Source organism: Neoarius graeffei, chromosome 7 (genome assembly GCF_027579695.1).
Source record: "Neoarius graeffei isolate fNeoGra1 chromosome 7, fNeoGra1.pri, whole genome shotgun sequence".
NCBI lineage: Eukaryota > Metazoa > Chordata > Actinopteri > Siluriformes > Ariidae > Neoarius > Neoarius graeffei.
This window is the reverse complement of record NC_083575.1, coordinates 99,703,132-99,720,414: the sequence shown is the minus strand read 5'-3', so window position 1 is coordinate 99,720,414 and position 17,283 is coordinate 99,703,132.

Below are 17,283 nucleotides of genomic sequence, written 5' to 3'. Positions count from 1 at the left end.
GCATCAGAAAAATGGTGAAGCTCATACCTCTAACCCACAGTGGTGTAGTGGTTAGCGCTGTTGCCTCACAGCAAGAAGGTCCGGGTTTGAGCCCCGTGGCCGGCGAGGGCCTTTCTGTGTGGAGTTTGCATGTTCTCCCCATGTCCACGTGGGCTTCCTCCGGGTGCTCCGGTTTCCCCCACAGTCCAAAGACATGCAGGTTAGGTTAACTGGTGACTCTAAATTGACCATAGGTGTGAATGTGAGTGTGAATGGTTGTCTGTGTCTATGTGTCAGCCCTGTGATGACCTGGCGACTTGTCCAGGGTGTACCCCGCCTTTCGCCCGTAGTCAACTGGGATAGGCTCCAGCTCGCCTGCGACCCTGTAGAACAGGATAAAGCAGCTAGCGATAATGAGATGAGACGAGATGAAGTGTATGGTGTCTTTGCTATACTGACCATGCCCTTGTGCTGCCAGATGTTTCAGGCCAAAGTTGGCACAACAAGGAGACGAAGCTGCTCCAAACAGGTGGACTTTCATTCTGTAAGTTGAGGGTGTGGTTTCCAGATTGCCGTACTCCCACCATAAGAACCATAAGTAATCCTGATCTTCCCTTTTCACATGAAACTGGTGAAACATCCTTTGGATGTCACAAGTCACAGCGATTAAGTCTTTTCGGAATCTGCACAGGACTCCCACCAACGTGTTTGTGAGGTCGGGCCTGGTAAGCAGATGGTCATTGAGAGATGTTTCTTGAAACTTGGCAGAACAGTTGAATACTACACATATTTTCCCTGGTTTCTGTGGATGATAAACTCCGTGATGCGGTATATACCATGTGGGACTGTTGTCAATTTCTTGCTCAGGGACTTTCTCTGTGTCACCATGTGAGATTATGTCATCCATGAAGTTCACATAATCTTTGAAGTATGTTTCGTTCTTCCTTAGTCTTTTTTCAAGACAATTTACACGGCGTATTGCACAAATCTTGTTGTTTGGCAGTTTCGGTCATTCTTCTTTGAACGGCAATGGCATTTTGTAATGATCATCATCCTTCTGCTTGATGTTTTCTCTCATCTTTGACAGGAACTTGAGATCATCTTGAGACACAGGATCCTCTTCTCCAGTCTTTTCTGAGAAGTCTGATTCAAGGACCTTTAAGATGTCTGAGGGAGTAATTTCTTTGACTTTGGATCTGTTCACATAGTGCACTTCTGTTTTCAGGTTGATGGAGGGCTCAACATGTGGAGTCACTTGCCTCACCACTACACAATGACTGATCCCAAAGGCATCTCCATAGTCTACGCAGAGGTTCCCATGGCCGACTATACTCCACCCTAGGTCTGCGTGCTGTGCGTAGGACTCATTTTCTTTGCCAGGGACAACTTCTCATGGGAGTAAGGCTTGTGAGCAGTTGTACCCGATGAGCAGACCCACTTCACAGTCTTGTAAAGGTGCCACATCTTCTTGGAGGTGCTGTAGATGGGGCCAGGCTTTAGCAGTTTCACCAGTTGGGATGCGAGTTCTGTTGGCTGGGATAAAGTCACGTGTGTAGACCAGTGGTAAAGAGATCATCTTGCCAGAGTAAAAGCCACGGACTTGTAGGCCTTTTATTCTTTGAGAGCTTACTACTGTGGTTCTCGAGGTCATAGTAGAGAGCTTCAACTTGACTTGTTCTTTGTCGGCTTCTAGACTGTCAGCCACTTCTCCCAAAATAAAGGTTGTATCGCTTTGAGTGTCCAACAGGGCATATACAAGTACCTCTTTTGCTGGCTGTGTGACTGATGACAGCCAGACAGGAAGTATTGCAGAGGTCTGTGTGTTGGCTTCTTCAAGGATTACTCTGAAGTAGCAACTGTGGTTGTGTCTTTGGACTGCATTTCTTGATGCTTTTCTCTATTCTTTTCTTGGCTTGAACTTGACTTTTTTTGGCTTGGATTTCATTTAGCTTGTGGTTGTCTTTGTTGTTCCTTGTCTCTGTCTTCATGCAAACAAGCAGGGTGCCGCTTGTTTCAGGTGTCACAAACACTCCTACTGTTGCAGCTCTTGGAGACGTGACCTGACTTGAAGCATCCGAAGCAAAGCTTTTCGGCTTGGATGAACTTTATTCTGTCAGAGACTGCCCTTTCTAGGAACTTTCTGCATTTGTGCAAAGTGTGCCCAGTCTTCTTGCAGAAAGTGCATGTCTTCATAGTCTCTTCATTGGAACTTGTTGTTAGTGTTCTTGCTTTGGCATTTTGATGTCTTTGTGATTTTGGCTTTTCAGTTTCACCTTGCTTTAGTGATTGCAATGATGTCACTGGGTTACAGGTGATTTTTGCTTCTCGTCATAAATTCAATAAACTGGCTGAAGGGGGGAAACTTGCCACACTTTTCTTCAACTTCAAGGACTTTCCTATTCCATCTCGCAGTAAGCCAGTCTGGTAAATTTGACAGGATTTTTCTGTTTTCATTACAGTCATTTAGAATCTCCAGTGCTTTAATGTGGACCATGGCAGCCTCACAACTGCGGAGAAAGTCGACAAACTCTCTTAGCTCAAAGCTATCTTTGGTGCCGATCCTTGGCCATGTTTGGAGTTGGTCTCTGTATGCCTTTGCAACTGTGAATGGATTTCTGTATCTCTCTTCCAAGCTCTCCCATGCTGAGGTATAAGCAGATTCAGATCCAAGCAGAAAGCATCCATCAAGTGCAGTCTTAGCTTGACCACCCACATATCTATGAAGGTAGTATATCTTTTCTTTGTCTTGAATATTTTTCTGATCAAGAGAGCTTCCAATCACTGTACCTCAATGGATCCCCACTGAATACTGATGGTTCAAGAACTGGGATTCTGTTGGCACTTAAAGCATCTGCCAAGACTTTGACTAGCTCAGTTGTGCTATTCATGGAGGTTATCACAGCTTGAGGGGCAAGAAACACAGGCAGGGGTAAATGCTTTGTGGCACTCAACTCATGAATTAGGATGTCCTTTGAGTTAGGAGGATCTTTATGTCCATCCAGTTCTTGATCATACACTTGCATTCTTGCCCATGCTGCACTTAGCTTCTTCACGGTCTCCAAATGCTGTATCCTTCTCCATTTTTCCTCCAGAGTCCTTTGTAGAGCATTGTGCTCTTCCTCAAATCTAGTTTTCATTTCAGCTTCATCATCTTCTCTCTTTATTCTCCTCTTCACCTTTTCAGCTTCTTGCTCTAGACGATGCTTCATGGCAGCTGCCTCCTGAGCAGCGAGCCTCCTTTTAGCTTCTGCCTCCAGACACTGTATTTCCAATTGTTCTCTTTCTTGTTCTTGTAACACTTTCAGAACAGCTTGGCTTGCAGCAGCATCAGCGGCAGCTTCTTGACATTTCACAGAAGATCTGCTTGAATGCTCTGAAGCATCCTTCAGGATAGAAGTGATAGTTCCAAATTCACTCTTACTCGAGTTCCAAAGAGAGCTGGCATCTGGCCAGTCTTGCTCTTCTCCCTCTGGAATGTTTCCGTTCAGATGACGTGATGCTCTGGATACAATGAAGCTTGAAATCTCTACACACCGATCTACTTTCCGGCATGTGTCTTGGTCTGGAGCTGTGATTCTGCATAGCTCTTCATAAATGCGCTAGATGTCAGCACAAAGGCCTCTGACATCGCCCATGATATCATTCAGAAGATTTTCAGATAACGGTTCTGAAGACTGTGACAATGGCTTCTTGGCAAATTTAACTTGTGTTTTCCATTTTTGATAAATGTAGTTGAATCGTTGCTGGAGTGCCTTAATTTTGTTGTCTTGCATTTCTTTGCCCTTCCCTGTTAGTGTCCAGATTCGTTCACCACGTCTTGGTTGTGGCACTTCCTCTTGCTGCTCTTCTTGCGGGACATCAGCATCTTCTTCAACTTGATCTTCCGGCAGGTTGTTACTTTCACTGTCCCTAACATTGTCCCTTACCTTGGGTGTAGACTCACTTGGCTCTGCCATTATCAATTAATTGCTCCGAATTAACTAAATATAAATTGTAAATAGATCTTAAGTGTGAATAAATCTCTGTATGAATTACTGTGTTTCTAAGTGTATATGTTTAAACATCTCATAAGTGTGAATGTTCACTCAAAACCATTGTCATACGCTGTAATAGGTTAAACTAGTAAAATCAGTATTACTTCAAAATATCCTTTAAATGTGTTTCTTAAATGTGTATATCAGTTTAAACAAAACTATCATAAGCTATAATTATCAATAGCCTTAAGCTGAAAATTCACCTTGAAAATGTAAATAAACCTTGGTTCCCGTGGAACACTTATTCTTAACCAAAATATCAAATGGCATGTAGCCTTCACTTAGTATTATCAAAACACACACCTTAAATTGGCACTTCAAATGCAATGTGAAAAATCACCCTTTAACTTAAATCATTAACTTCAAAGTTTACTGTAATACCGTTAATGGCAAGATTCAGTTCACTTTAACTTAGCAAATAAGTTGCATTCATTACACACATACCAGCTCTTAAGCAGCCACATAAACCCTTAGGCAACTCTCATAAAGCTGTCTTCTTAACCCACGCTTATCAGTGTCCAAATTCTTAATGGCTTTGACTTGAAAATGTTGCTCATACAGTTCACATGTGTACACGTTCGTGATTTTCACTCATCTGTCCTAGACGAACGTTCGATCATGCACTGTCGCGAGGCACCACATGGAAAGATTAGCTCACTAGTCTTCTACTTGCTTCATCGGCCACTGGCGTCAATGGACAGTTCGAGTTTTCACTGTGATTCCCTCCCAAAGCATGATCAGATGCAAGTGGTTTCCTTTAAGGGGTTTTACTCTAGTCTTCTCTGTACATCAAACCATGAAAACTAATAATACACAGTATTAAACATAAGGACACCGTGTTAGCTGATAACATGTTAACATACATGATAGCAAAAATAGAAAATAAAAATAAAGCACAAACTTAAAAAAAACCCTCATTGGCTGCATGCTAGGAAAGGAAATCATCTTAGGGTCTTCTTATCTTCACATATACCAGTAAACATTGTTAACTTATTCCAAAGGCAGTCCACAGCCCATCTCTAACTTTACACACAACACCATCTCCCAATTGAACCTGCACTGGCTGAATCAGCCTGCATCTCAACGGGGGTGTCAAAATAAGACATCTCCCATTCACCACAATAGCACCAAACAAAAATGCAGAACACTGTTCAAAACCCATTCTGACTCACAAACCCATTCCCACAGAAACATCACGCAAGCATGCAACCTCCATAGTGGCAACAATAACAAAACCCGTTACAAAAACTATTTTAAAAATCAAAAATTGTAAACATTTGTTAACAACTAAAATCAGTTCTCATCTCATCTCATTATCTGTAGCCGCTTTATCCTTCTACAGGGTCGCAGGCAAGCTGGAGCCTATCCCAGCTGACTACGGGCGAAAGGCGGGGTACACCCTGGACAAGTTGCCAAGTCATCACAGGGCTGACACATAGACACAGACAACCATTCACACTCACATTCACACCTACGGTCAATTTAGAGTCACCAGTTAACCTAACCTGCATGTCTTTGGACTGTGGGGGAAACCGGAGCACCCGGAGGAAACCCACGTGGACACGGGGAGAACATGCAAACTCCACACAGAAAGGCCCTCACCGGCCACGGGGCTCGAACCCGGACCTTCTTGCTGTGAGGCGACAGCGCTAACCACTACACCATGCCGCCCTTGAAACAACTCTCCTGCTTGAAAAAAATGTAAACACTGTCCACTTTATGCGAGCTGTAACACGTTGCGCATATGTTTGAAATGTTAACTAGGTTTCTGAGAAATAAATTTCAACCTGCTTCTGATCTCTCTCAAGTAACAGGTGTTAAACAACATCAGAACGAATCCTGTACTTCTTTCTTTACATGGGTCAAAATTGCATGCAATGAGCATGTAGGGCTTAGTCTGGCTAACGCGACTGCAAAGCTCTACGAGCTATTGGTCTGGCCAAGATATTCAGCCCAACCGTTTCCCAAAGCGCGTGGTTGACCCGCCTCCCTGAAATGCCTCAGTTTGCTACTGGTCGAAGCCAGAAAAGGCTGTGACAAAGCTTAAACCAATCACATCACTCTTTCCTCTGACGTATGTGACGCGACGATAGGATTCTCGCTGACCCCATTGATTTAGCTACCAGCGGGGCTAACTGGTAGATTAAACTCTTACCGAAGCCGGTCGGGAGCAAGGCGAAAACGTCCTTCCTTTCAATAAATACCTCCAGGGCTGCTCTTTGCTCCGTTTTCAATGAGAACTTCCCGTTGAATGCTTTCAATACAGCATGATTCTGTAAACAATCTATGGCTTCCGGTCGCAGTTCTACTACGTCACTGCCTTGAACACGCCTCTACCCAGGGCAGTTGGAGATGCTCAAAGTTGATTGGTTCCCGATTTTTGTGGAGCTTGGAAATGCTGGAGATAGCTTGCCTGGCCAGACTAAGCTCGCAACAGGCCCTCGTGTTGCATCACGCTTAGGATGGGTGGGCCCAGGCTATGTAGGGCTGCCATCTGATCCTGCCAATGGTAGGCATTTCACTGTGCTTTTTATAACAATCTTTTTGAATAATGTTCTTCTTGAAAATACTCATGTTTTGAGAATTTTCACTGCAGGTGTCCTTAATGACATGGCCATTGAGGAGGTGGGCCACAAGACTTGAGACTTGGTATGGAATTTGAAGTTGTAATCTTTTCTGCTTTAAAAACTTCAGAAAACAATTGGCTTGCTCAAGTTCTCTTGTTCAGCAAAACATTTCCTTACATCACTGGATGTCATGAGATCAAATTGTCAGATTGAGCAATTTTTCTCGTAAAATTAAAATAGAATATTGTTGTAGAAAAGCTTTTAATGTGAAGATGAAAAATTCTAGTGACTACAAGATTTCTCTCTAGAACACTGCATTAACAGTTATTGTACTTGACATTGGGTGGCATGGTGGTGTTTCAACTCCCGGGCAAGTTGAAAACAACCTGGTTGCACCCATGGTCCAAGAACTGGCACCTCTTGGATTACACTATCATTCACCATCGTGACATCTGAGACATCATGATCACATGGGTCATGCGTGGGCTTGGGTGTTGGACTGATCACAGGCTTGTCCAGACTATCCTTCGAGTAGTCCTCCAACCATCTGCAAGGAAGCAACCACCCAAACCTTGACTCAATGTTGCGTCCCTTGGGAACATAGACACCAGAAAATCTTGATGATCTTCCCCCTATTTCAGATATGGACTCGGAAACCAACCTTCATGTGGAGGAACTGTGAAATTCAATGCTTGAAGCACTCCAAAGCTCATCCAAGGAAGTCCTTGGGTACTCCAAGAGGAAGAACCCAGACTGGTTTGACAAAGCTGCAGATGAAATCTGTTCCTTGCTGGAGGCCAAGAATGCTGCACACCAAGCTTCCTTGGTGAACCTGGCGTCAAAGGTCCTCCTGCAAGAATGGAAGAAAGCGAGGTCAACTACACAACACAGGCTTCACAAGATCCAGAACAGATAGTGGATCAACAAAGCCCAAGAAATTGCCTCCTATGTCTGGCGCCCTGGCTCCTGGTATACACCTGACTAAGGCTGCTGGTGCCCCTAAAGGCCTAACTAATTTCACATGCCGTAGAGTCCCCTATAGACCCTTTTCAGTCACGTGACCTTCATAAACGTGACCGCCATTTTGGACATGTAGTGGACTTCGGCTCGAATCAATTTGAATGCGAGGAAGGCGACAAACGAAAAACATAAAAGAAAAAGGAGCGAGACGCAGGAAACACCTTCACTATCCAGCGACGTAGGGCATTTACAGGGCGAGCAGAGGGAGAGGTATTTGCAAAAATTGAGGTTAGCAGGCTTAGAGGACGACGTTTACCTGCTTCCACCAGGATTGTTCACTGACGTACGGAAGTACACGAAGCCCTCGTCTTTACCTGACTTCGGCCCACATGATCTGTATACCTATGTCGTTAAAAACCCATCGCCATACACATACACGCCAACGTCCGAGGTTCCGGAGCGCGCTCTGGCTTGCTCCAGGAGTGCTCCGGCCGAGGTTACGGAGCGTGCTGCTTAATTTGAGGGCAACCTCGGCCGGAGTGTGCTCTGGAACCTCGGCCGGAGCACTCCGGGAGCAAGCCAGCGCGCGCTGCTTAATTTGAGGGGAACCTCGGCCAGAGCACTCTGGGAGCAAGCCGGCGCGCACTGCTTAATTTGAGGGGAACCTTGGCCGGAGCACTCCGGGAGCAAGCCGGCGCGCGCTGCTTAATTTGAGGGAGAGCAAGCCGGAGCGCGCTCCGGAACCTCGGACGTTGGCTCCGGCAGCTATTTATACTGGATCTGGTGTAAATAGCTGCCGGATCATAATTACAGTAAACTAGTAAATACAGTAAAGGAAAAACTTGAGACTGAAAGGTTTTAACAGTCATCCAAATTACTGAACGTAAACATTGCTACAGTAACATACCAGCTACTTGTTGACATTAGCTAGTCAACAATAGCTACTACAGAAGAACAAAGAGGTTACAATGGGTTATTTTAACCTATTTGGTTACACACTCGCCGCCACAGAATGTTAACAGCAATGTAATGCCTTTTCTGGCTAATTTTATTCGTCTTACCTCCAACAAAGTGGTCACTACACAAGCGCTGGTATGCCGAGGGCTGCCAATCTGTTTATGGCCGCTATCCATCTTCTCCGTCGGGATCCAATAAAATGATAAACCTTGCCTTGTTTGTTGATGGTTACTACATCCAGGTGCACAACAATATAGTGGCATGATGGAAGTCTTGCTGAAAGTAAAAACTTTCTTTGCTGCCGTTCCTCAATGTTGGCTGTGGTAAACTACTGGTAGTACACGTCCAAAATGGCGGCCGCGTTTGTCGTGACGTCACGTGAAAAGGGTCCATAACCAGAGCTCTTTCAGGCTTCTCAGCGGGTGCATCACTAAGGAGAGCAAACCTGTTCGACGCATGAAACAGAGAGGAGTGGTGCTCCCATGGGTGAGCCTCAGTGGTAGCTTTGGCTCTATGCTTATGCCACCGAGTCATCACCCATTCGCCCTGCTGTGAGGGCTCTAATACCAGAGTTGGGGGATTACTAACTCCACCTAGGGCATCCAGACTTTCCCCTGCAGAAACTACACTATTTTCATTCTCATTAGCCCTGTCTAAAGCCTGGATATGCACCTCCAAAGCTGCAATCTTCTCTGTCAGAGAGCTAACTAATTTGCACTTATCACAAATAAAGCTATGACTAGTGACGGAGGAAGAATGACTAAGCATCCTGCACTCAACACACTGAACAAGCTGAAGGTGTGCCATGATGAAAGGATTCATGTACCTTAATTGAGAATCTGTTGATATTAAAGCAGATCCAATGTGGATGGCCTCCGTGGTCTTTACACAGGAGAAGAAAAAAGAAAGCTTCCAGTCTTGGCATTCTTCCGAAAAAAATTTAAAATGCAGAAAAGGAAAGTGAAAGTACAATAAAAAAATGAAAAGGATACTGGAAAATTATTTGTAGAGAAAAAAATTATCACCCAAGTCTTCAAAGGAGGGACTGTTGATCATTTTGAATGGTTGACCTTATTTGAAGGAAAAATGTCAGTTCATAAGTCTGAGCTGTGGGTGGTAAAAGAGAGCAACTGGACTCTGTCGCCATATTGCCACAACAACTGAGGGAGTTGGACCCTTATAGGCAGATGATAGAAGCTGAGGAGCAGCACAAAGCGATATTGTTCTTCAGCTGAAAGACAGATGCAGAATGCTGCAGACATGCTGGCTTTATACCCACTCCTGGTTTGCATCACACGCAAGTCATGAGTGATTGTCACGTGCTAATCACGTGCTTCATACATGCTTCATAAGTGCAGCCCATACTCCTAGTGCAGGAAACTGGTAAAATGCAAGTCACATGCACTCCACACTCACTGAACACGCACTGATCACATGCGTCAGACATATGCTTTCCACAGGCTAATGGCGCAATTTTTCCCACGCCTCAGGGAAGTCAGGCATGCAACCTGTACTTGACAAGTACTTTGCCCGTACTCCTCCCCCAAACTTTCCCCCAGGTTCACTGTGACCCTGTGGCATGGCTGCGAGCTACCAAATCCTGCGACCCATGCATGTCCAAAACACTTATGGCGGGTTGTTAGTGTGGCATCAAGTCAGTGTGCATCTCTTTAGTTTTCGATATGTTTATCTGTACATACAACTCCTCACACCACTGTACGAACTGATCAATGACCAGGCCATGACTGGACTCATTGCCATAGAGCAGACTAACAATAACAGAATCATCTGCATACTTTATAATGGTTCTGTTTTCACATATGCTCTGACACGTTTGTGTAGGGAATGAACAATAAGGGTGACAGCACACACCCTTGTGGGGAGCCAGTAGAAAAAACACTTTTTGTAATATAAGATACCATTGACTCTCACTGTCTGTCTCTTGTTCGTCAAGGATCCAGTCCACCAGATTATTGCTTAAATCAAAATGTTCTAAAAGTCTTCTGACTAAAATATGGGGTTGAATTGTATTAAAAGCAGAGGAAAAGTCCACAGATAAAAGTCTAGCATGAGTCCCATTCCCATCCAAGTGTCTAAGGCCCTGTCCACACAGCAACGGATTCAGGTGACTCCGATACAATTGCTTATCGTTTAGGCCTGGTGTCCACACGGCACCGGCGTTTTGGGTGCCCAAAACGCAATCTTTTTGAGAACGGGTTCCAGAGTGGAAAGATCTGGCAACGTTGCCGTTGTGAAGTCGTCTGGATGAGTAGAACGGATTTGTTTATGATGACGTCACAACCACATGTGCTTCACGCCGGGTAGAAGTGTAACGAACTCGATGCGAGTTGTCAACAAATCCTATAACTTGGTTCATGAAACGCGCTTACAAAATATTTTCACTGTGAATATTTATTGTGTAATGGTGTAAAGTGAGAGAGAGAGAGAGAGAGAGAGAGACTCTGCCCTTAGGGCAGAGTCAATCCCGCCAGCAAAAATAGGGAAAAAAAGGAGCGATCTCGCCTCTTCAGATGTTGGTTTAAGTCCGACAATACATTCCTCAAAAAGGGCGTAGAGGAGCAAATTAATCCATCAACGTGTAGCATTCAATTTATTCCGGACCATTAAAGATGCCGCCTTCCGCGTAGAATCATGCGTCATCCTCGCCGCCATATTGGATAGGTCAAAGCGGAGAATAAAGATTCATGTGCTGCGTTTAACTGTACCAACAGGTTTACCGTCCAAACGAGATCACATGGGATTACCTTTCACAGGTGAGAAACAACAAATTAATCCATCAACGTGTAGCATTCAATTTATTCCGGACCATTAAAGACGCCGCCTTCCGCGTAGAATCATACGTCATCCTCGCCGCCATATTGGAAAGGTCAAAGCGGAGAATAAAGATTAGCTGCTTTTAACTGTACCAACAGGTTTGCCGTCCAAACGAGATCACATGAGATTACCTTTCACAGGTGAGACTGGAAAAATACTTTTCATTGTATTTGGTCATTATAATGTAATTTTACGAACAGATTTTTCTGACTTTGTGGCTAATATGAAGTCTCGCGCATAATAGTTTATGCGCATGCATCCTTACTTCTTCTATTGTTCTGGTGTCTCCGAAGGGACCATCTTACAGCGCCCCTAGAGGTGTGGCATGTGTATTGCATCGTTTTCAGCAAGCGTTGCGTTGCCATATGGACCTGATATTTTACTGATCGTTGCCCATTTGGACGCGATATATTTTTAAATAACATCTCGTTGTCGTGTGGATGTAGCCTAAGAAGCATGTTCAATAAGGTCACTATAGTGTCCTCTACTCCTCTGTGAGGCCTGTATGCAAATTGCATAGGATCTAGTGCATATTCAGTTTGCCTCAAAATCTTAGCCCTGACCAGTTTCTCAAGAATTTTTCATTAAAATTAAGGTCAGAGCAACCAGGCTAAAATCATTAAGGGTTTTTGGACAACTGGATTTAGGGACAGGAACAACCACAGCATCCTTCCAGATGCTGGGCACATGTTGTAACTCTAAGGACTTATTAAATACATAATGAAATACAGGGCTTAGTTGTTTAGCACAAGATTTAAGTAAATGCCCACAGATGTTGTCAGGACCGTGGCTCTTATTTACCTTAACAGAAAGGAAGGCTTTTTCAACATCCTTAAAGGATATACACAGAACCTTTATTTTAAAATAAATTTCTGAGTGGATAGTATCTCCATCCTTGACTCTTGTATGTTGCATAAATGGGAATAAAAATATATATTTTTGAGAGTTAAAATAGACTGCAAAGTTGGCATTCGAGCTGACTCTAAATGCAGGTAAACAAATGAGAATTGCAGCTTACCCATCTGTGTTCTCGCTTCTTGAACGCTGATCTTGTGGCCAGTTGTTGTGAAATAATCTGACTTTCAGTTGTTCGTTCAGTTCTCCGTTCATTCACTTCTTCCACGTAAGGGCAAGATATTGCTAATGAGGCAAGCATATCCAGTGGAGAAATCAGACAGCTGGTCCACTCATTCTCCATTTTCTCCATGCTGAGTACTCTACCATAGCCTGGGCCCGCCCATCCTAAGCGTGACGCAACACGAGGGCCTGTTGTGAGCTTAGTCTGGCCAGGCAAGCTATCTCCAGCTCTTCCAAGCTCCCGAAAAATCGGGAACCAATCAATTTTGAGCATCTCCAACGGCCCTGGGTAGAGGCGTGTTCAAGGCACTGACATAGTAGAACTGTGACCGGAAGCCATAGATTGTTTACAGAGTCTATGCCAGAAGCGCTTCATTCACGCTTCCGCATCTATTACGCCTAGATGCTGTATTGAAAGCATTCAACGGGAAGTTCTCATTGAAAATGGAGCAAAGAGCAGCCCTGGAGGTATTTATTGAAAGGAAGGACGGTTTCACCTTGCTCCCGACCGGCTTCGGTAAGAGTTTAATCTACCAGTTAGCCCCGTCGCATCGCATACGTCAGAGGAAAGAGTGATGTGATTGGTTTAAGCTTCATCACAGCCTTTTCTGGCTTCGACCAGTAGCAAACTGAGGCATTTCAGGGAGGCTGGTCAACCACGGGCTCTGGGAAACGGTTGGGCTTAATATCTTGGCCAGACCAATAGCTCATAGAGCTTTGAAGTCACGTTAGCCAGGCTAACTCTACCATTACTGCTCAGCTCAGGCAATTACTAAAATCCTGGACAGGACAGGATGTCACTGGTTTTAGCAACAACCGTGGGGAGGTCACTACCCGAGCGATAATATGTCCCATTCTGTCCCAGGTTTTAGCAACAACCTTTAGCTTGCACTCCAGGAAAACTGGTGCAACTGAATTTACTGTCCTTTTAAAAAAATTAAATAAATAAATACTTTCTTTTTCTTGTAGTTTTATTTGGTATTGCACCCTCTTTCAATACGGGCTTATAGCCAACGCTTCTCAACAGATCAGAGATCTCATATGAGTCTTCAGTAAAATGTGCAGAGCAGAGGAGAGACTACTTCATAGGCACCCAATATGCCCGTGAACTTCTTGCAAAACGTGTCCAAATCTTTGCAGTTTGAACATTCTTGGGCCATGAATGCAATGTAAATCCACCTTCTGTCATGTTACTGCACCCACCAGCAACACATCTACATGGCATGGCAATAAATTAGCTCAAAATGGAGGATCGGAGTTGTCTGTGAAGATTCTCAGTCTTCCAGGTCATAGTAAACTGTAGGTGGTAAAATAGAGCAACTGGACTTGCTTGAAGATTCTTGAAGATGTTTCACCTCTCATCCAAAAGGCCTTGAGGTCCGTGACGTCACAGCAGGAAGTCTATCGGTCTCATCGCCACTTCCACTATACTAAAACACAGAGCTGACTGCAACTCCAATCCTGTGGGTGGTAAAAGAGAGCAACTGGACTTGCTTGAAGATTCTTGAAGATGTTTCACCTCTCATCCAAAAGGCTTCTTCAGTTCTGTCTGACTAAAAGGGAGTATCGGGTATTTATCCTCTCATGGATGAAAAGCAATCCTAAGGTGTCATTGAGTCATCCTGTTGATGTGGGTCACTGGGGGCTGGGTGTGCATGGCCTAGAGAGTCATTGGGGTGATCAATGGTTGTTGGTTCTCTTTGTCCTCCTGTGAGTCACTGAAAACAGCTGGGTTTTGGTGTGCATTCAGTTGTCTAGGAAGTGTGCCAAGGACTGCATTGTAGGTGGCTGATAAATAGTGTCTTAGCCCACCACCTCTGTTCAGTGATGGCCATTCCAGGTTGACAATAATGGCTTCTTTAACTCCTCGCTCATACCGACGATCCTCTCTGGCTAAAATGCATACGTTGCAATCCTGAAATGAGTGTCCCTTGTTGTTAAGATGAAGATAGACAGCAGAGTCCTGGCCTGAGGAACTGGCTCCCCTGTGTTGAGCCATGCACCTGTGAAGCAGTTGTTTTGTTTCCAACAAGAGGAGCCACCTATGGTGGCTGAACAACCACCTATGAAACCTTGAGGCGGGACTCCACCAGTTGTTACAAAAAGTAAGTTGTTAGCTGCCTGCAACAACTAGAAAAGGACCAAGCCATCAACTGATCTCTGTACTACAGATTGTACCCTGGGGAAGCCGTTCCTCTCATATATGGACTCCCCAAGATTCACAAAGAAGGAGCTCCACTCAGACCTATTATCAGCAGTATAAACTCTGTCACCTACACTACCGTTCAAAAGTTTGGGGTCACACAGACAATTTTGTGTTTTCCATGAAAAGTCACACTTTTATTTACCACCATCAGAGGTGGAAAAACTGGATTGACAAAGTAAAAGTCCTGCTTAGGTTTTCCTTCTGCCTGTGCTCTCAACACAGGTGATTTCACCAATTAGCTCATCAACCTGGCTTAGGGGATGTGGTAATTAGGATCAGCTGGTTCATTGAATTGGCTGGAGCAAAAATGTGGCAGGGTTTTTACTTTCTGCACCCGGGTTTTTCCACCTCTGACCACCATAAGTTGTGAAATGAATAGAAAATATAGTCAAGACATTTTTCTGGCCATTTTGAGCATTTAATCGACCCCACAAATGTGATGCTCCAGAAACTCAATCTGCTCAAAGGAAGGTCAGTTTTATAGCTTCTCTAAAGAGCTAAACTGTTTTCAGCTGTGCTAACATGATTGTACAAGGGTTTTCTAATCATCCATTAGCCTTCTGAGGCAATGAGCAAACACATTGTACCATTAGAACCCTGGAGTGATAGTTGCTGGAAATGGGCCTCTATACACCTATGGAGATATTGCACCAAAAACCAGACATTTGCAGCTAGAATAGTCATTTACCACATTAGCAATGTATAGAGTGTATTTCTGATTAGTTTAAAGTGATCTTCATTGAAAAGAACAGTGCTTTTCTTTCAAAAATAAGGAAACTTCAAAGTGACCCCAAACTTTTGAACAGTAGTGTATAACATTGTCAAACACCTGGCCACCATCCTGGCTCCTCTTGTTGGAAACACACCACATCATGTCAAAAACTCCCAAGATTTTGCTACTAAAGTTGCAGACCTCAAACTAGATTCAGATGAAACCATGGTTTCCTACAATATCACTTCTCTTTTCACCTGCATTCCCACCACAGAAGCAGTCGAATCTGTTAGAAAATGACTCATTCAAGACAGCACCTTACTGGATAGAATGAACCTCACCACAGACCAGATTTGCACCCTGCTTGACCTCTGCCTGACCACCACCTATTTCCAGTTTAATGAAAGTTTCTACAGACAGAAGCATGGATGCGCCATGGGCTCACCAGTGTCCCCTGTTGTGGCCAATCTATACATGGAGGAAGTGGAACATAAAGCTTTGACCACTTTTTCAGGAGTTGCTCCCAGCCACTGGTTCAGATATGTGGATGACACCTGGGTTAAAATCAAAACCCATGAGGTGGAAGCCTTCTCTAAGCACATCAATGGAGTGGATATCAACATCAATTTCACTCAGGAGGATGTCAGTGGGAATAACCTAGCCTTCTTGGATTGTGATGTACATATTAGACAAGACAGAAGCCTTAGCATTGAGGTCTACCAGAAACCCACACACAGACCAGCACCTACTCTTCAACTCACACCACCCACTGGAACACAAATTGGGGGTCATTAGGACCTTGCAACACAGGGCTCAGAACATTCCTACAATGGTAGAAGGAAAAGAGAAGGAGCAAAATCACATCAAGAAAGCACTTCAGAACTGCAGGTATCCCAACTGGGCTTTCTTCAAGAGCAGAAAAAGGAACATAATGGACAAGGAGGATAACAGGAACAAACACAAGAACATTGTCATTCCCTACATCTCTGGTCTATCTGAGAAACTCAGGAGGATCCTCGACAAACACAACATTCTGGTACATTTCAGACCCAGTAACACCCTGAAGCAGAAACTGGTCCACCCTAAGGACAGAATAGCCAGACACAAACAGGACAACGTAGTGTATTCAATTCAGTACAGTGAGGAATGCACAGACTCCGTATATTGGGGAAACAAAACAACCACTTCACAGGTGCATGGCTCAACACTCATCCCAACAGGATGACTCAATGACACCTTAGGATTGCTTTTCATCCATGAGAGGATAAATACCCGATACTCCCTATTAGTCAGACAGAACTGAAGAAGCCTTTTGGATGAGAGGTGAAACATCTTCAAGAATCTTCAAGCAAGTCCAGTTGCTCTCTTTTACTACTCACAGGATCAGAGTTGCAGTCAGCTCTGTGTTTTAGTATAGTGGAAATGGTGATGAGACTGATAGACTTCCTGCTGTGATGTCATGGACCTCAAGGACATTCATTCAGACCACTTCCTATATGAATCACTTTAATCATAAAAATTACTATATTAGATTTATTGTTAACACTTAAAACTATTCCTGTGCCATTCCTGAGGTCCCAAGACATTTATAAACAAAAAGTGAGGCCATGGTTCTGCATATATGCCTTAAGGTAAATGTTAAAGTGCTGATTGTCCTTGAGTTTAAGACTTAGTTCCCGGATTTCCTGGCTAAAACCAAAAGTGTTAAAACAGCAATAAAAACAGTTAAGTGCATTAGCAAATTCAGTGAGTTAACAGTTAAGAGCATTAGCAAATTTTCAGAGTTAAAACCATTTAAAATGACATGATTACTGCTCTGTGAATTCTGGAGTCCTGCTATAATCTGCATACTCACCCAAACTGAGCCAGGTTTGTTTGCAGCCATCTTTCACTCCAGATCTGATTTGGAGTTCTGTTTTGCTTTTAAAATTTCAATCTTCAGCTCTTTAGTAGGGC